The sequence below is a fragment of the Hyperolius riggenbachi genome, chromosome 5 (genome assembly GCF_040937935.1).
Source record: "Hyperolius riggenbachi isolate aHypRig1 chromosome 5, aHypRig1.pri, whole genome shotgun sequence".
NCBI classification, from domain to species: Eukaryota; Metazoa; Chordata; class Amphibia; order Anura; family Hyperoliidae; genus Hyperolius; species Hyperolius riggenbachi.
Genome location: NC_090650.1, coordinates 35164256 through 35180494, shown reverse-complemented (window position 1 = coordinate 35180494; position 16239 = coordinate 35164256). Strand labels below are relative to the sequence as shown.

At 44.7% G+C, this 16239-nt stretch overlaps 1 protein-coding gene across 6 annotated transcripts in view; it reads left to right on the top strand.

The window, feature by feature from the left end:
* The window catches only part of LRRD1 (leucine rich repeats and death domain containing 1), a 63234-nt gene that overhangs the window by 30383 nt on the left and 16612 nt on the right, over positions 1-16239 (top strand). The window contains exon 2 of one of the 6 annotated variants that reach the window (XM_068235475.1): positions 14353-14837. The exons of 4 other annotated variants lie outside the window; for them this stretch is intronic. The gene's annotated coding sequence lies outside the window, so the exon portion shown is untranslated. Of the gene's footprint in view, positions 1-14030; positions 14192-14352; positions 14838-16239 lie in introns of those variants that run through there. One more of the 6 variants, XM_068235479.1, reaches the window with a different exon arrangement.

Below are 16239 nucleotides of genomic sequence, written 5' to 3'. Positions count from 1 at the left end.
GGTGAAAAGCAGTCTCTTGTTATGTGCATTTGCTGGTGAAAAACAGTCTCTTGTTATGTGCATTTGCTGGTGAAAAGCAGTCTCTTGTTATGTGCATTTGCTGGTGAAAAGCAGTCTCTTGTTATGTGCATTTGCTGGTGAAAAGCAGTCTCTTGTTATGTGCATTTGCTGGTGAAAAGCAGTCTCTTGTTATGTGCATTTACATGGGGAAAAGCAGTCTCTCGTTATGTGCATTTACATGGGGAAAAGCAGTCTCTCGTTATGTGCATTTACATGGGGAAAAGCAGTCTCTCGTTATGTGCATTTACATGGGGAAAAGCTGTCTCTTATGTGCATTTAGTGGGGAATTTTTGTCAGTAAAAATAATCTTTTGTCAGTAAATTTTTAGGTATTTGTCAGTAAAAAATAACGTGAAAGGTTGGCAACACTGGCAGGCTGTGTGGCGCAACGGGAAAGATACAGGCAGCCCACCTTGGGCTTGGCAGGGGGGAGGAGCCGATGTCAGCGAGCGAGAGTAGGGTGGCCGCAGGCAGCCATAAATACGCAGTGTGTGACTGCGTCGCACTCGCAGAGCCTCTCAGCCTGAGTCAGTCCAGAGACTAGCAGACTGTCACTCGCAGGAAGCCAAAGCCAGCCAGGAGCAAGCCCATGGAAGAGGGGTAGGAATGGGGTATCACATGCATGCGTAAAGAGGTGGAAGGTGTGGGTGTGATTAGGAAGGACATGGGTGTGGTTATGTGGTTGGGCGTGGTTAATTTAACCACTCCCATAGGCGCCAGAGAAAATCTTGCACCCAGGTGCCAGGCACCCCAGGCTCACCCCTGGCAGGAGCGTGCTTACTTTGAAAATGTTACTTGCTCTGCTACACTAAGCTGTGCTGCTTGAGCAGTGTAGCTTAGTGAATCAACTCCTACGGATTTGTGTGTGAGCCAGATGTAGCCATCAAAAGAGCCACATCTGGCTCCCGAGCCATAGGTTCCCTACCCCTGCCCTAGAGAATACTCAAGCCCTGACTGTGGTGCAGCTGCATGGGCCCTAGAGTACATGGGGCCCCTGTATGGCTGCACGGGCCTATGTCCGCCTCACAGAGATGGATTCAAATGCAATGGGGTCCTAGGCAAGGCAGTGAATGTGGCACTCCCTTGTGGTCCTTTTTTAAGCTGAAGTGGGGAGAGGTCAGAGAAGGTGGCAAGCGGGCACCTTGATAACCACTAGGCCCCAGGCACCTGCATAGGTTGCCCAGTGGATGATCCTGCCATTTCACACCTAGTAATCATGCATGCAAAGTGGGTAAATGTGGCTTGATGCGCATCTGGTGAACTGGGCGCCGCCAAGAGGTAACAATGCAATCGGTGCAGACTGGGCAATTTGGGCACCAGAGGCACCTGTGTTCAACTATTGTATGGCTGAACTTCGGCTGCGACTTCAAATGTCACTCCGGCCAGAATTTGGCTATTGTATACTCCAGCTGGCTATATTATAGACGAGCGCTGTTCACCGCCGGCAATTGACCGCGGTTAGCGGTGGTTCAGTCTTTCAGTTACTCTTACCATAAAGAACCCCATTGTAAAAAAATAAAAATAAATGATACAATCACCTTTCCTCCATATAATATATAAAGTGAAGCATGTTTTCTAGTATTTCTTGTGACCATTGAAAAATTAACCTTAGCTCTCACATTCTTTATGGTCCTCATAGCTGGAGGTGTTGGGGGAGGGGTGCGAGTAGCATAGCTATCTACATTGAAAAACACACACACGTCCATCAAGTTCAACCTCTAGAGTCTGTCTGTACCTTAAAGAGAACCCGAGGTGGGTTTGAAGAATGTTATCTGCATACAGAGGCTGGATCTGCCTATACAGCCCAGCCTCTGTTGCTATCCCAAACCCCCCTAAGATCCCCCTGCACTCTGCAATCCCTCATAAATCACAGCCACTCTGCTGACAAACAGCTTGTCAGAGCTGGCTGTGTTTATCTCTATAGTGTCAGTCTGCTGCTCTCCCCGCCTCCTGCAGAACTCCAGTCCCCACCTGCATCCCTTCCCTCCCTGCTGATTGGAGGGAAGGGACGGGGGCAGGGACCGGAGCTATGCAGGAGGCGGGGGAGCAGCCGAGACTGACACTACAGATGTAAACACAGCCTCACAGCATGGCTGTGATTTATGAGGGATTGCAGAGTGCAGGGGGACCTTAGTGGGGTTTGGGATAGCAACAGAGGCTGGGCTGTATAGGCAGATCCAGCCTCTGTATGCAGATAACATTCTTTAAACACACCTCGGGTTCTCTTTAAAGGGAACCTAAACTGAGAAGGATGTGGATTTCTCCTTTTAAAATAATACCAGTTGCCTGACTCTCCTGCTGATCCTGTGTCTCTAATACTTTTAGCCACAGCCCCTTCACAAGCATGCAGATCAGGTGCTCTGACTGAAGTCAGACTGGATTAGCTGCATGCTTGTTTCAGGTGTGTGATTCAGCCACTACTGCAGCCAAAGAGATCAGCAGGACTGCCAGGCAACAGATATTGTTTAAAAGGAAACATCCATATCCCTCTTAGTTTAGGTTCCCTTTAACTGATATCAAAAAAATCTGGGCCTTCTATAGCCACCCCCCCCCCCCCCCCCTGCAGACGTCTGTGCCCACGCTAAGAAAATCGATCCTCTGGTCCGCAGCAAGAAATGACCAGACGGCAGACCATTGCACCTGAGCATCCCTGGCCGTCTGCATCCTCGCTCACATCGACATCCTACGCATGTGCAAGATTTCTCATACTGCGTGTCCTTACTGTAAGCAAGGGCGCGCGTGGCCAGGAACGCGCAGGTGCAGTGGCCCACCGACTGGTCATTCAGCAAAAACAAAACTGGCTCGCTGTAGGGGACTGGCGGATCGGTTTGTCCGGCGTGGGCACAGAGCGGTTGCAGGGGGGGGGCAGGTAGAAGCCCCAGGTAAGTTAAAATCTTTTTTGTGTGTGTCAGTTAAGGTTCCCTTCAATCTAGAGGAAAGAAAAAGCCACAAGGGCAACATTTTCTTCCCAACTAAATCAAAGTATCGTGTACATGTAATTGAGGCACCAGGAAATTTGGGCGCAGGGTGAAGCTGAAAAATGTCTCATTCTGCTGTGGCAAAAATCCTGGTGGTGTTAATTACTATTCCCCCTCCAGACCATATCTCTTTGCTTATCCATGCACACAGATTCTTTCCCAGCCCTTGTGTCCTCAAGAATAAAATTATCACTTCTCTATAAATAGGTACCATAAACTATTTTAATTTTGCTTTAATAAAGCCTGATAAAGCCTGATCAGACTTTGCTCTGCTGGTGCTGGGTGTGCAGCCGCCAAACAAGATGTTTGTTGCACAAATGAGTGAGAGCTGCCACCTGCTGGCTACATTTGATACAGCAGCATTATCTGAATTAAATCATTAAATAATGAATATTAAGTAAAAAAAAAAAAAAAAAAGTAGACAAAGTATAGGGGCTGTTTTCCACTCTATAATCACACTTGTTATGTGTGGAGGTATGGAAGTAAGTAGTTCATGGTGGCCACAGTGGTTACATGACCTCCTGGCCTTGAGGGTCATCGGGGGAGGGTGGGAGGGAGGAGTGTAAACTTGGGGGCACCATGGTCTCAGTTATTCCACTGATAGTAGGCAAGGTACACAGAGGGTAATAATGTAAACATAAAATTCCTAAATGCACCTTGACATGCAATACAGTAACATCATCCGTACATCAAGGCTGGACCAATTCCGTAGACAACCATTATACACACCAAACAGCTCTCTATATGGATTTCGTGGGTCATTTTCCACTTCATCAGGATAAAGAGGGAGGTGTCAGTTTATGTCCAAAAGAGTGACCTGAATTTACATAATAATAATAATTGTACAGGTTTTAGTTATTCTCAGACACATCTGGGTAGCAGAGGTTGGCACTCCAATGAAGTTTAAGATTTTTATTGGAGCTGTATACAATTCTTAATCCAATTTAACTTCATTTTGAGGTATTAAGTATAATACTCAATACCTCAATAGGTATACTAGGGTTCTGCACATGTGTAAGCTACGCTACTACCCTACTGCTATCACAATCCTCCTCACTACACTGCTGTTCTAATTGCCACAAACGTCCTAGTTCATATTCTACTTCTCTGACAGATTGCCAATCTGCATTCGAGGATTAAACATCACATAGCTCCAAAATGTCTCTTTTTCAGACTCTTTTGTATCTTTCCTCTTTTGTATCTTCCCAGACTTTTGTACTGAACAGATCTGCATAAAGATATGTTCTTATGTTCTACAATTGTGTTTATAGGACTCTAAACCTTATACTGTACTACGTATTTCCACATGTTGCTGTAGAGCAGGGGTCCCCAAACGTTTTGGGTCAAGGGCCGGATCAACATACTTCAAACTGCTGGGGGGCCGGTTAAATTGTGTAGAAGTCTTTGCGGGCCAGACAGTGAAGCATACTCAGGTGACAACCTGCAGTTCAATTGGACAGCAGTGTCACCTGATGTGGAATTTGATTGTAAACCAGCAAATTACTGCTTTCTGGCTTCCATGTGGATGGGTGGTGTCAGCACTGCTATTCCATATGCAGACCACTTATATTTAAAGATGTAGCTGACCGCATCTATAAGTAATACATTTTGTGTGGGGGGCCGGTAAAAAAGCCTCAGGGGGCCACATTCGGCCCGCGGGCCTTAGTTTGAGGACCACTGCTGTAGAGGATAAGTAGAAATGTAAGGATTGAATTGTGACAGTACATCCATCTTTTGCTCATAAATCTTAGTGGTATGCGTCAATAAGAATGTGGTAGAGGCGTGTCTGGAGTTGTGGCAAGGGCGTGTCTTAAAGAGGAAATTTTTGTGAAATAGCTGAAAACACTATTTTATTGTTGAGGTGAAAGATAAGTAATGATAATGTATTCATGAGATAAGTATTGAGAATCAAACCCTAAGCAACAAAAGTTTTTTATGAATTCAGAAGTTAAATTCGAATTCGAAGATCGATACCGATCACGAATTCGAATTCGATTGTATCCGAATTTTACTCTCGAATTTGGCCGTGATCACGGATGTTAAACCTGTGATCACAAATTCGGGTTCAGCTACTATTGCACAAAACCCGCCGACTTTAAGGGTTAATAGCAAAGCCCCCTTAAATGCCATAATCACCAAATTTGCAGGTTATGTTAAGAAGAACAGTGGGAACAAGGGGAAAAAACATTTTTTCAAAAAGACCTTATATTTTTTGAGAAAATTGATTTTAAACGTTCAAAGAAAAAAATGATACATTTAAATGCCGATCAATGACAGATCGTGGGAAATAGTTCCCAGCAGTTAATAGCACAGGCCACTGGCGAACGGAGGGGGCTATTCTGGGTGTCTGGAACACCTCCCCCCCCCCTCACTGAGCTGTGTATTCAGCCAGGGAAGCCCGCATAATATAAACAGCCTCATTCTCCCTCCCTTCTTACTTCTGGTGCCTCCCTCCAGCTAATAGAATGAGAGAGGCAGCCCAGCTTCTCCTACAAGAAGATGCAGCCTGCAGTGAGAGAATGTTGATTCTGGAATCCCCACTCTCCACAGCACAGAAGTGTCAGACATGATGCAAATAGAGGGCAGGCAAGCTGGTAAATATACACAACATGATGCAGAGCTTGCCTGGACTCAGGGTCCGTGGCAAACATCTGTCTGGTCTCTCCCTATTGTTATAATGACTGCATGTGTGGATAAGGTGTTAAACAAGTTGAAAAGTTTTTGACAGTCCCTAGACTCCAGGAGGGCTTCTTTCTGACTTGTGTGGGAGACTGGCAGGGACAGGAGTCCGATTACAGGCAAGTAACCTGTCTGATGTGGGACTACAATACAGATAAGTTATCTGCTCCATCTCAGGCTATTCTCAATTTCTCCACTCCTCTCTGGGCTAGTGCAACGCCAAAATGACAATAGCAATCGCTAGCAATTTGTGAGTGTGATTTTGTGAAGCAATTTTCAGAGCGATTTTTTTAATGAATCGCTCAAAAACATGCTACATGCAGTATACGTGCGATTTTGAAAAAGTCACAACGCTGCTGTGAGAACACTGTCATAGGGTAACATTAGCCAAGCGCTTTTCAAATCACTGTTGATTTGAAAAACGCTCAGAAGTACTCTTGGTGTGCACCAGCCTCCTTCATTCACCTTTGTTTCCCTCTTCCCCTAGTGCTGCTGGCTGTGTCTTCTTGTCATACAGGAAAGCTAAATAAAAGTGCAATTCTGGTGAGGCAAAATATTATTATTTAGTATTTATATAGCGCCGCCATCTTACGCAGATGCATATATCCCTGCATCATATGGGTATTGCTTGCGCTATGTGACACTATGTGGCCCGTTCCCGTTCCTCTCTCGGGGAGTTGTTCCAGCGCTGTATCCCGTTCAAATTTGCTGCTACCAGAAGCCCTCAGAAACACTCGTGTCCTTGAGTACTTCCAAAGATAGGCAGCTCCGTAATACGCCAGCGCACTTTTGTGCATGGGCAGTATGGAGCCACCTGTATTCGGAAGCACTCGAGGACATAAGTGCTTCTGGACCTTTCAGGAATCCCCCCCTTAAAAATCCTGCGTTTGCCCCTGCAGGCCCCTCACATCCTAGCAACACCAAATTTGCAGGATATGTTAAAAAGATAGTGGGAAACAATATTTGAAAAAAAAAATATTGTTTTTTATTTTGGGGGAATGTTCGGAGTGTGGGAAATCTGAAAAAAAAATGGTGTGGGGTCCCCCCTCCCGAGCCTCTGTAACCCCTTGTCCCCCATGCAGGCTGGGATAGCCAGAATGCGGAGCCCCGGCCGACTGAGCTATATCAGCCCGCATGGGCCATGGTATGGGGGGCTCCGGTGGAGAGGGGCGGCCAAGCCTTCCCCTCTCCCCCCGAGCCATTGTCCAATCCATGGACAAGGGGCTCTTCCCCAACTCCGGTGCCCCAGGAGGAGGTGGGGGCGACGACTCCCTGGGGGGGGTTCATGGTGGCATCTGGGAGTCCCCTTTAAGAAGGGGACCCCAGATGCCCACCCCCCTCCCAGGAGAAATTAGTATAGGGGTACAAAGTACCCCTTACCCATTTGCACAAAGGGTTAAACGAAATAAAAACACAACCACGAAAAAGTATTTTAATATTCTTAATTAACCAGAAATACTTACCTGTACCTTTAAAAAAAATGTTCCCACGCCCATATCTTCGGTAATGATCCAACGAATACAGTATCTTCTTATCTTGCGATCTTCAATTAAGTTAATTGAAGATCTCCCACGGCAATTACCTATACTATACCTTAGAATGCGTCCTGCCGACGCATAGCGCCAGCTCCCGCTGTCCTCCTTGCCTCCTCACCTGTCACCTAGGTGAGGATGACAGGTGCAGGCAGGTGGGGAGAGACCGCGGGTGCTGGCGCTATACGTCCGCACAGGATGCATTCTAAGCTATAGTAACCGGCTCATCAATGAGCCGGTTCTTTTTGTATTGAATCAAATGAATCAGCTCTGAACCGATTAATTTGATTCAATACAAAAAGAACCGGCTCATTGATGAGCCAGTTACTATAGCTTAGAATGCGTCCTGTGCGGATGTATAGCTGCCGGCTCCCGCGGTCTCTCCCTACCTTTGCTGCACCTGTCACTCTCACCTAGGCTGGCACCTGGTGCACCCATGGGTGCACCGGGTGCCAGTCTAGGTGAGGGTGAGGAGGCGGGGAGGACAGCGGGAGCCGGCGCTATGCGTCAGCAGGACGCATTCTAAAGTATAGGTAATTGCCGTAGGAGATCTTCAATCACCTTAATTGAAGTTCGCAAGATAAGAGGATACTGTATTCGTTGGATCATTACCGAGGATATAGGCGTGGGAACATTTTTTTTTAAAGGTACAGGTAAGTATTTCTGGTTAATTAAAACCAGATGCCACCATGAACCCCCCCAGGGAGTCGTCGCCGTCACCTCCTCCAGTGCCCCAGGAGGAGGTGGGGGTGACGACTCCCTGGGGGGTTCATGGTGGCATCTGGGAGTTCCCTTTAAGAAGGGGACCCCAGAAGCCCACCCCCCTCCCAAGAGAAATGAGTATAGGGGTACAAAGTACCCCTTACCCATTTCCACAAAGGGATAAATGAAATAAAAACACAACCACGAAAAAAGTATTTTAATAAGATTAACAGAAAATGTACACAGATGCGCAAAACACACACACATACATCTATAACTAAAGAAGTTAATATAAATCATTATACCTAAACTAACTAGCATTTGCACATGTAAGTCCTCTTGCCTGTAAGCAAGCAGTGCGAAGTGTGTAAGACATTTGTTCTTGCCATTGTGTTATTGATTTAATAAAGTCTCTGGGATAGAAGGATTACCCCAGGTGCGGTCATTCATTCAAGTAGTGAAGTGTGCTAAGTAATTTGTCAGCAGCCTGATCACTTTCATTGTGGTAGGCGGCCCTAGGCTGCTGGCATGGAAAGCAACATTGTGGCGCGTATAAAACTGTTTATTTATAAAGGTCCTAAGTCCTGCGTACGTTAAAAAAGGGCGCCAGGAAAAAAGGGCGCAGGGTTTTAAACAATAAGCATGAATAACGTTTAAAAAAAAATTGTGCTATATTTCGTTTAAAAATAATGTTTTATAAAGTTATAAATCATTAAATAATGTATATGAAATCGGGAATTGTAAAAACGTTAATCTTCCCTGTTTTAAAAGTGAAATGTATAATAACGTTTTATAAAAAATTAATAAGAATGTTACTAAAACTATTTTTAACCCTACTCTCACACAGAACCCTCCCTGTACCTACCCCTAACCCCTAGACCCCCCTGGTAGTGCCTAAACCTAAGACTCCCCTGGTGGTGCCTAACCCTAAAACTCCCCTGGTGGTGCCTAACCCTAAGACCCCCCTGGTGGTGCCTAAACCTAAGACTCCCCTGGTGGTGCCTAACCCTAAAACTCCCCTGGTGGTGCCTAACCCTAAGACCCCCCTGGTGGTGCCTAACCCTAAAACTCCCCTTGTGGTGCGTAAACCTAAGACCCCCCTTGTGGTGCGTAAACCTAAGACCCCCCTGTGATAAGCATTAATAACGTTTGAAAAAAATATTGTGCTGTTTTTCGTTTAAAAATAATATTTATAAAAACATATTATACTGTTTTTCGTTTAAAAATAATGTTTATAAAAACATATTGTACTGTTTTTCGTTTAAAAATAATGTTTAAAAAAAATATAAATCATTAAATATTGTGTAATCATGAGAAGCAGTTATAAAACATTAAGGGCTCGATTCACAAAGCGGTGCTAACCCAGTTAGAGACTTTAGGTGTGATAACCATTGCACCACGCTGGTAAAAAGCCAGTTTAGGCGTGATAAGTTTAGGTGTGATAAGTTTAGGTGTGATAAGTTTAGGCATGATAAGTTTAGATAAGTGTAGATAGCGTGCAAAGTCCTGCACGCAAAGCAGCGCCATTAAACTCTATGCGAAGTGCACCAGACTTTGCTAGCGCAAAACTTTTGATCAGCTGTGCACTGCGGTGCTAACGCAGTTGGTGCTTAAACTTATCATGCTTAAACTTATCACACCTAAACTTATCATGCCTAAACTTATCACGCCTAAACTTATCACACCTAAACTTATCATGCCTAAACTGAGTTTAGGCGTGATAAAGGGCTTTTCACCAGCGTGCTAACTGTTAGCACCGCTTTGTGAATCAGGCCCTAAAAGTCTCCGGGCGCCGCTTGTAAAACGTTATTTTTCTCCGGCGCCCTTTTTTCCTGTTGGGCGCCCATTAAACGATATTTATTATAGGAGTGAATGGCGGCGCCCTTTTTGTCCACCTGCCTCATGCGCCCAAATTTCCTGCTTCCTCCCACTAACCCCTCCCCTCAGCTCCAGCCATACTGTTGCTCAATCAGAGAGGGTGTGGACTATTCCTTCAAGAACAACAATACATACCTCAGATTATCCCAGGAAAAACGGGGCACAGTCAGACTCCCTCCTGGGCAGCAGTGGTGGAGCTAGTATAGTTGAGGTGATACCCCGGAAACCCTCATAGGGAACAGTCCTCCAATCACAGCACCCTCTACAACTTGAAGTTTTATAATTGTAAGACGTTTTGAATCAGGATGATAACATTTATTGGCTAACTTAGAGGTAAATACAAAGTAAGCTTTCAGCTAATAAGCCTTCTTCAGACTTTGTTCCTGTATATTAATAAGATGTTAAAACTCACAGCTTATGTACACTGGACATTCGGAGGAGAAACATTCTTTTGCAAACATAAATAAATGTCACAAGATGCCTTAATTACAACATTAGGTGGGTCTTATGCTAGGCATAGACGGGTCGAGCCGCCGGATCGACTCCAGCCGCGTCCCCGCTCGTCCGTGCGTGCGCGTGGATCGATTCCCGCTTGTCCCTGCCGGCGGTCCTTATCAGCCGCTCGATTCCCTGCCATTGTCCGCCGGCGGGAATCGAGCAGGCGCGGGTCGAGCGGCTGGATCGGGCCAGCTGAATATTATCAGCTGGCCGGATCAGCTGGTCGATACACGGTACAGAAACGTACCGTGTATCCCCAGCATTACAGGGATGCTAGCTAATTTATGACAAATAGATAAGACCACTTGTTTGCTAAAACATCAAATACCACAGACCCTGGGTGATGGGGAGATGTCGTAAAACCAGAGTTCAAAAGTAACTAGGCAGAGTACATCTTATGACATTTATTTATGTTTGCAAAATAATGTTTCTCCTCCGAATGTCCTGTGTGTGTAAGCTGTAAGTTTTATCATCTTGCTAATATACAGGAACAAAGTCTGAAGAAGGCTTATTAGCAGAAAGCTTTCTTTTCATTTACCTCTAAGTTAGCCAATAAATGGTATCATCTTGGTTCAAAACGTCTTGCTTTTACTGATGGCTAACACGGTACAACACTCTACTACTTCTTTAAAATTTTGTGAGCGTAGTTATTACTACAACCTATCTGAAACCTTAAATTTGTAGAGGGTGCTTTCATTGGAGAACTGTTGAAACAGCAACCAATCGCGTAACCAAAATTTCCCTATGAGGTTTCCCAGTGCGTTACCTCAACCATACTAGGGCCGACGTATTTGTCTCACTATTCTCCAATGAATCTCTTCTTTTTTTGAGTTCCATCGTTATCGGGCATTATGAACACTAGGAGAAAGTTATCAAAGCCAGAGCAAGGAAAATGGGAGCGAAACAGATGCAAAATGGAGTACTTGACATGATCAAGGATTTCAATTGGTCACTCCGAGAAACCGCTCCACCGTTGCACCCAATTAGCTGTAATTTTACTTGTGCTGGTTTTGATTCTGAGGCAATTGCGGGATTACAGACTATTAGGCTGGTGGTTTTCATCCTATGGATGATCAGTGTATGTACGGAATTTAATTGGCCATATACAGTATGCGTTTGCATTATTGCTCCAAATTTCTCAAAAAGACTTAGGGGTGCTCATTAGGATTTTGCGGAATTGAAATTTCCGCATTTCCAATCGAAAAAAAGGCATTTTCAATTGCAAATTGAAAAACGGAAATCAGAAATCGGAAATATCTTACCGCAACTCGGTAATTTTAGCCCAACCACAGAACTCGGAAGCATTGGACCAATTAGAGGATACAGAGTCAACGCGGAAGTATTTGGCCAATCGGAGAATGCAAAAAAATGACCCAAAAGACGACTCTTCGGGAAACAGAAATTGGTATCAGTGGAAATGGGAAATTCTGCAGAATCAAAAATCGTCATTTCCGACCATCCCTAAAAAAAGAGTATCTGAAGATAAAAAGTACCCGAAATGGGTACTTGCCTAAGTAGAGGGAAGCCTCTGGATAATCTAAGTAGATCAGCAGGGCTGCCAGGCAACTGGTATTGTTTAATAGGATATAAACATGGCAGCCTCCATATTCCTTTCATTACAGTTGTCCTTTAAAGAGAATCTGTACTGTCCGATTTGTGCAATAGAAAAACATACCAATCGAGTCACTGTGATCTCCTGGATCCCTCTTTGCCATTTCCGCTGCACCCCGCCGTGATCCTGGCTTTTAATCGCCAGTTTTTGGCAGTGTTTACAAACAAAAAACATGGCCGCTAACCAGGAAGTGAGGTTTGTGTATGTATATATATATATATATATATATCACGTTACAGTATACTACAAGTTTTTATTACATAGTGAACTCCAGTCAGGGATTCTCAGTTTCTCAGCATGGGAAGCTCCTTTCCCCCTCAGACAAGCTGAAATTGAGAGCAGAGAGCTGTCTATGACTAATAAACAAAGCACACACACAGAGCCTGCAGGGGGCGTGGAGCCTGAACTGCATAACTTCTCCCTATCACAGCAGAGGCGGTGCATTCCTCTCTGTCTCAACAAAGCTTGACAAAGAAAAGAAGATTAGATATATTACAGAGACAGTGCAACTAGAAAAGGCTGCAGTAATCCAGACCACATTAGAACAGGTATAGGAACTTATAGGATAGAAGAAATAAGGCTGAAAATGTTGTTACAGAGTCTCTTTAAAGGGAACCAGAGAGGATGCAATATACATACCTGGGGCTTCCTCCAGCCCCATACGCACGGATCACTCCCACGCCGCCGTCCTCCGCTGCCTGGATCCGCCGCCACCGGGTCCCGTCATTGCAGCGAGTCGGCAAGTCGGCCGGCGGACGCAGCCAATTCTCTGCATCACAGGGTGCTCTTCCCATACAGATACGCATGTGGCTGCTAACTGCGCAGCCGCATGCGTACATGTATGGAGGGAGCCCCTGTGATGCGGACAATTGGCCGCGTCCGCCGGAAGTGACGGGCCTGGTACCGGCGGATCCAGGAAGCTGAGGACGGCGGCGTGGGAGCGATTCAGGCTTATGGGGCTGGAAGAAGCCCCAGGTATGTATAAAATCTTTTTCTTTTTTCACCCCCCCCCCCCCCCGTTCCTCTCTAGTTCCCTTTAAAGCACACCTGAATGGAGAGGGATATGGAGGCTGACATATTTATTTCCTTTTAAACAATACCAGTTGCCCGGATGTCCTGTTGATCATCTCTCATTTCAGGTGTCCTTTAACCACTCGCCGCCCGGGTACAGTATATCTACGCTCCTCTGGACTTCAGTTCTCCGCCTGGAGCGTAGATATACGCACCCCCCGCCGCTACCACCGCTCCTTTTAAACAAAAGGACTCTTGCAGGTTGCACTAAACAAAAAGTTACTGTTGCCATCTTGTGGCCAAATAGTAAAACTACACCCTAAAGCATTTTTCACATACAAATACACTACACAAAAAATTAACTCATTACCTCCCACAGTCCCCAATTATTATTTTTTTTGTAATTAAAAAAAAATAAAAAAATTTACAATAAAAAAAAAAAATACATAAATAGTTACCTTAGGGACTGGACATTTTAAATATTTATGTCAGGAGGGTACAACACTGTTACTTTATAAACTATGGGCTTGTAAATAGTGATGGATGCAAAACTGAAAAAAATGCACCTTTATTTCCAAATAAAATATTGGCGCCAAACATTGTGATAGGGACATAATTTTTAACCGGTACAAATGGGCAAATACATTTCATGGATTTTAATTACAGTAGCATGCATTATTTAAAAACTATAATGGCGGAAAACTGAAAAATGTTTTTTTTCCAAATGTTTTCCTATTTTCCCATTAAAACACATTTAGAATAAAATAATTCTTGGTATAGTGTCCCACCTAAAGAAAGCCTAATTGGTGGTGAAAAAAACAAGATATAGTTCATTTTATTGCGATAAGTAATGATAAAGTTATAGGCGAATGAATATAAGGAGCGCTGAAAGGCTAAAATTGCTCGGATGCTGAAGGAGTAAAACCCCTCAGTTGGGAAGTGGTTAAAGTGGACCTGAACTCTTGCACATGACAGAAGGAAAACACAGATAAATGCTGTTTCTATTTAGTAGAGAGTTTAGCCTGTCTAATCACCCCTCCTCTCTTATTCATCTAACAAAACGAATAGTGCTTACTGCGCAGTGAGCTTCCGCAGATGCGAGCAGGAGTGAGCATGCGCGCGGCCGCGCAGCCGCAGTCTTGCTACAGGAATAATCAGGCCGGGACTGGTGGCGGGGAACGGGTGATCGGAGGAGGACGGGCAGGGACATGACAGCTACAGGGGGGCCGGTAGAAGCCCCAGGTAAGTGTCTGTTTTTGTTTCTTTTTACTATTAAAAGAACCCCTTTAAGGCCCTTTCATATTTTTACTTGTGATTGTTATGTGAAAGCCATCACAGAGAAGATCAGCTGAGTTCTGATTGGTTTCTGTGGACAAATCAGTATTTCACACCTCCTACTCCAGGCCCAGAGTCTTCACATTCCCCTAATTGTGCTGCACTTGGAAGGAGTTGCTAGGGAAAGGCCCTGAATTAATGCGCTTTACTGGCATACCAGTGGAGGTGGGATCTGGACACGATTTTCTGCATCGGTATTGTCTGACCAGTCAGGCTGGCTAGTAATGAATCATCACCAGTGACACTCGGTAATTGTACGCTGTGTGGAGTGTTTGGAATACGGGAACGGCTGTAACAGAGAAACAGCGAAAGTAAATACTTCTTTTATACATCCAGTAAACTGCTGTCCTTCAGACACTGTTTATGTATGTCTCCATGGCGACCTGTCTGCAATCACTGCTGCTGCAGTTAGCTGAGGCTCAGTGCAGGGTCCTCCTGTGAAGAGAAATAGAACTTTCTTCTTCAGCAAACTTCTGTTCATTGGTTCTTCCTCCATGTTTTGGAATCAAAGCAGCCTCGGCCTTCCACAGACCGCCTGTCCTAAACGTCTCTGGTAAGTTGTCTGTCTGTAGGGCAGCTAATCCCATTCCTGCTGCCACAGCAACCGCGAGTACAGCACGGACTCTCTGCTACTGTTAAAGGGGAACTGAAGTAAGAGGTATACGAAGGCTGCCATATTTATTTCCTTTTAATCAATACCAGTTGCCTGGCAGCCCTGCTGGTCTATTTCTCTGCAGTAGTATCTGAATAACACCAAAAACAAGCATGCAGCTAGTCTTGTCAGAGTCTGAAACACCTGATCTGCTGCATGCCTGTTCAGGGGCTATGGCTAATAGTATTAGAGGCAGAGGATCAGCAGGGCTGCCAGGCAACTGGTATTGCTTAAAAGGAAATAAACATGGCAGCCTCCATATACCTCTCTCTTCAGTTCCCCTTTAAGGCTTTATGCAAGCAAGGAATAGAGGCGCTATGAAAAAAGGGCGTAGGATACAGCCAAATTCCTTATTTTACAATAATAAGTATAGAAATATCGGTTTACAAATACATTTCGCTTTAAATTATCACTTTGTTTAAAATTCATTTTTATCGATTGTTATTATTTCAGAGACACATAGTTTCTGTTTAATCGTGTTTCTGTCTGACACTTAGCAGTAACGATCAATAACGTTACCGTAAAAATACATGTAAAGTGTAAATTAAACAGTACAAAACATTAGTTGTTATCCTAATCCTAGCTTTTCGTTACAGAAAACTTTTAGTGGGCGATTTTTTTAAGTCCAATATACCACCTTTCCATCAATCAAACAGTATTTTAGTTCTACTAATTTAGACAAGACAAGACAAATAACATTTATATTGCGCTTTTCTCCTTGCGGACTCAAAGCGCCAGAGCAGAGCAGCAGCCACTAGGGCGCGCTCTATTGGCAGTAGCAGTGTAAGGGAGACTTGCCAAAGGTCTCCTACTGAATAAGTGCTGGCTGTGATTGAAAAAGAATAAGTGTTATAGTTTGTCTTATTACTACTAAACCTAACCCTACTCTCACACAGAACCCTCCCTCTACCGATCCCTAACCCTTAGATCCCGCCAGTAATGCCTAAACCTAAGATCCCCCTGGTGGTGCCTACACCTAAGACCCCCTGGTGGTGCCTATACCTAAGACCCCTTGGTGGTGCCTAACCCTAACCACTCCCCTGGTGGTGCCTTACCCTAACCAACCCTCTGGTGGTGCCTAACACTAACCACCCCCTTGGTGGTGCCTTACACTAACCAACCCTCTGGTGGTGCCTTACCCTAACCAACCCTCTGGTGGTGCCTAACACTAACCCCCCCTGGTGGTGCCTTACCCTAACACCCTCTGGTGGTGCCTAACCAGACCCCCCAAAATGATAATTCTGAAAATGAATGTAAAAATGATAAAAAAAATTAAAATTACATTTCACAACGATAATTAACC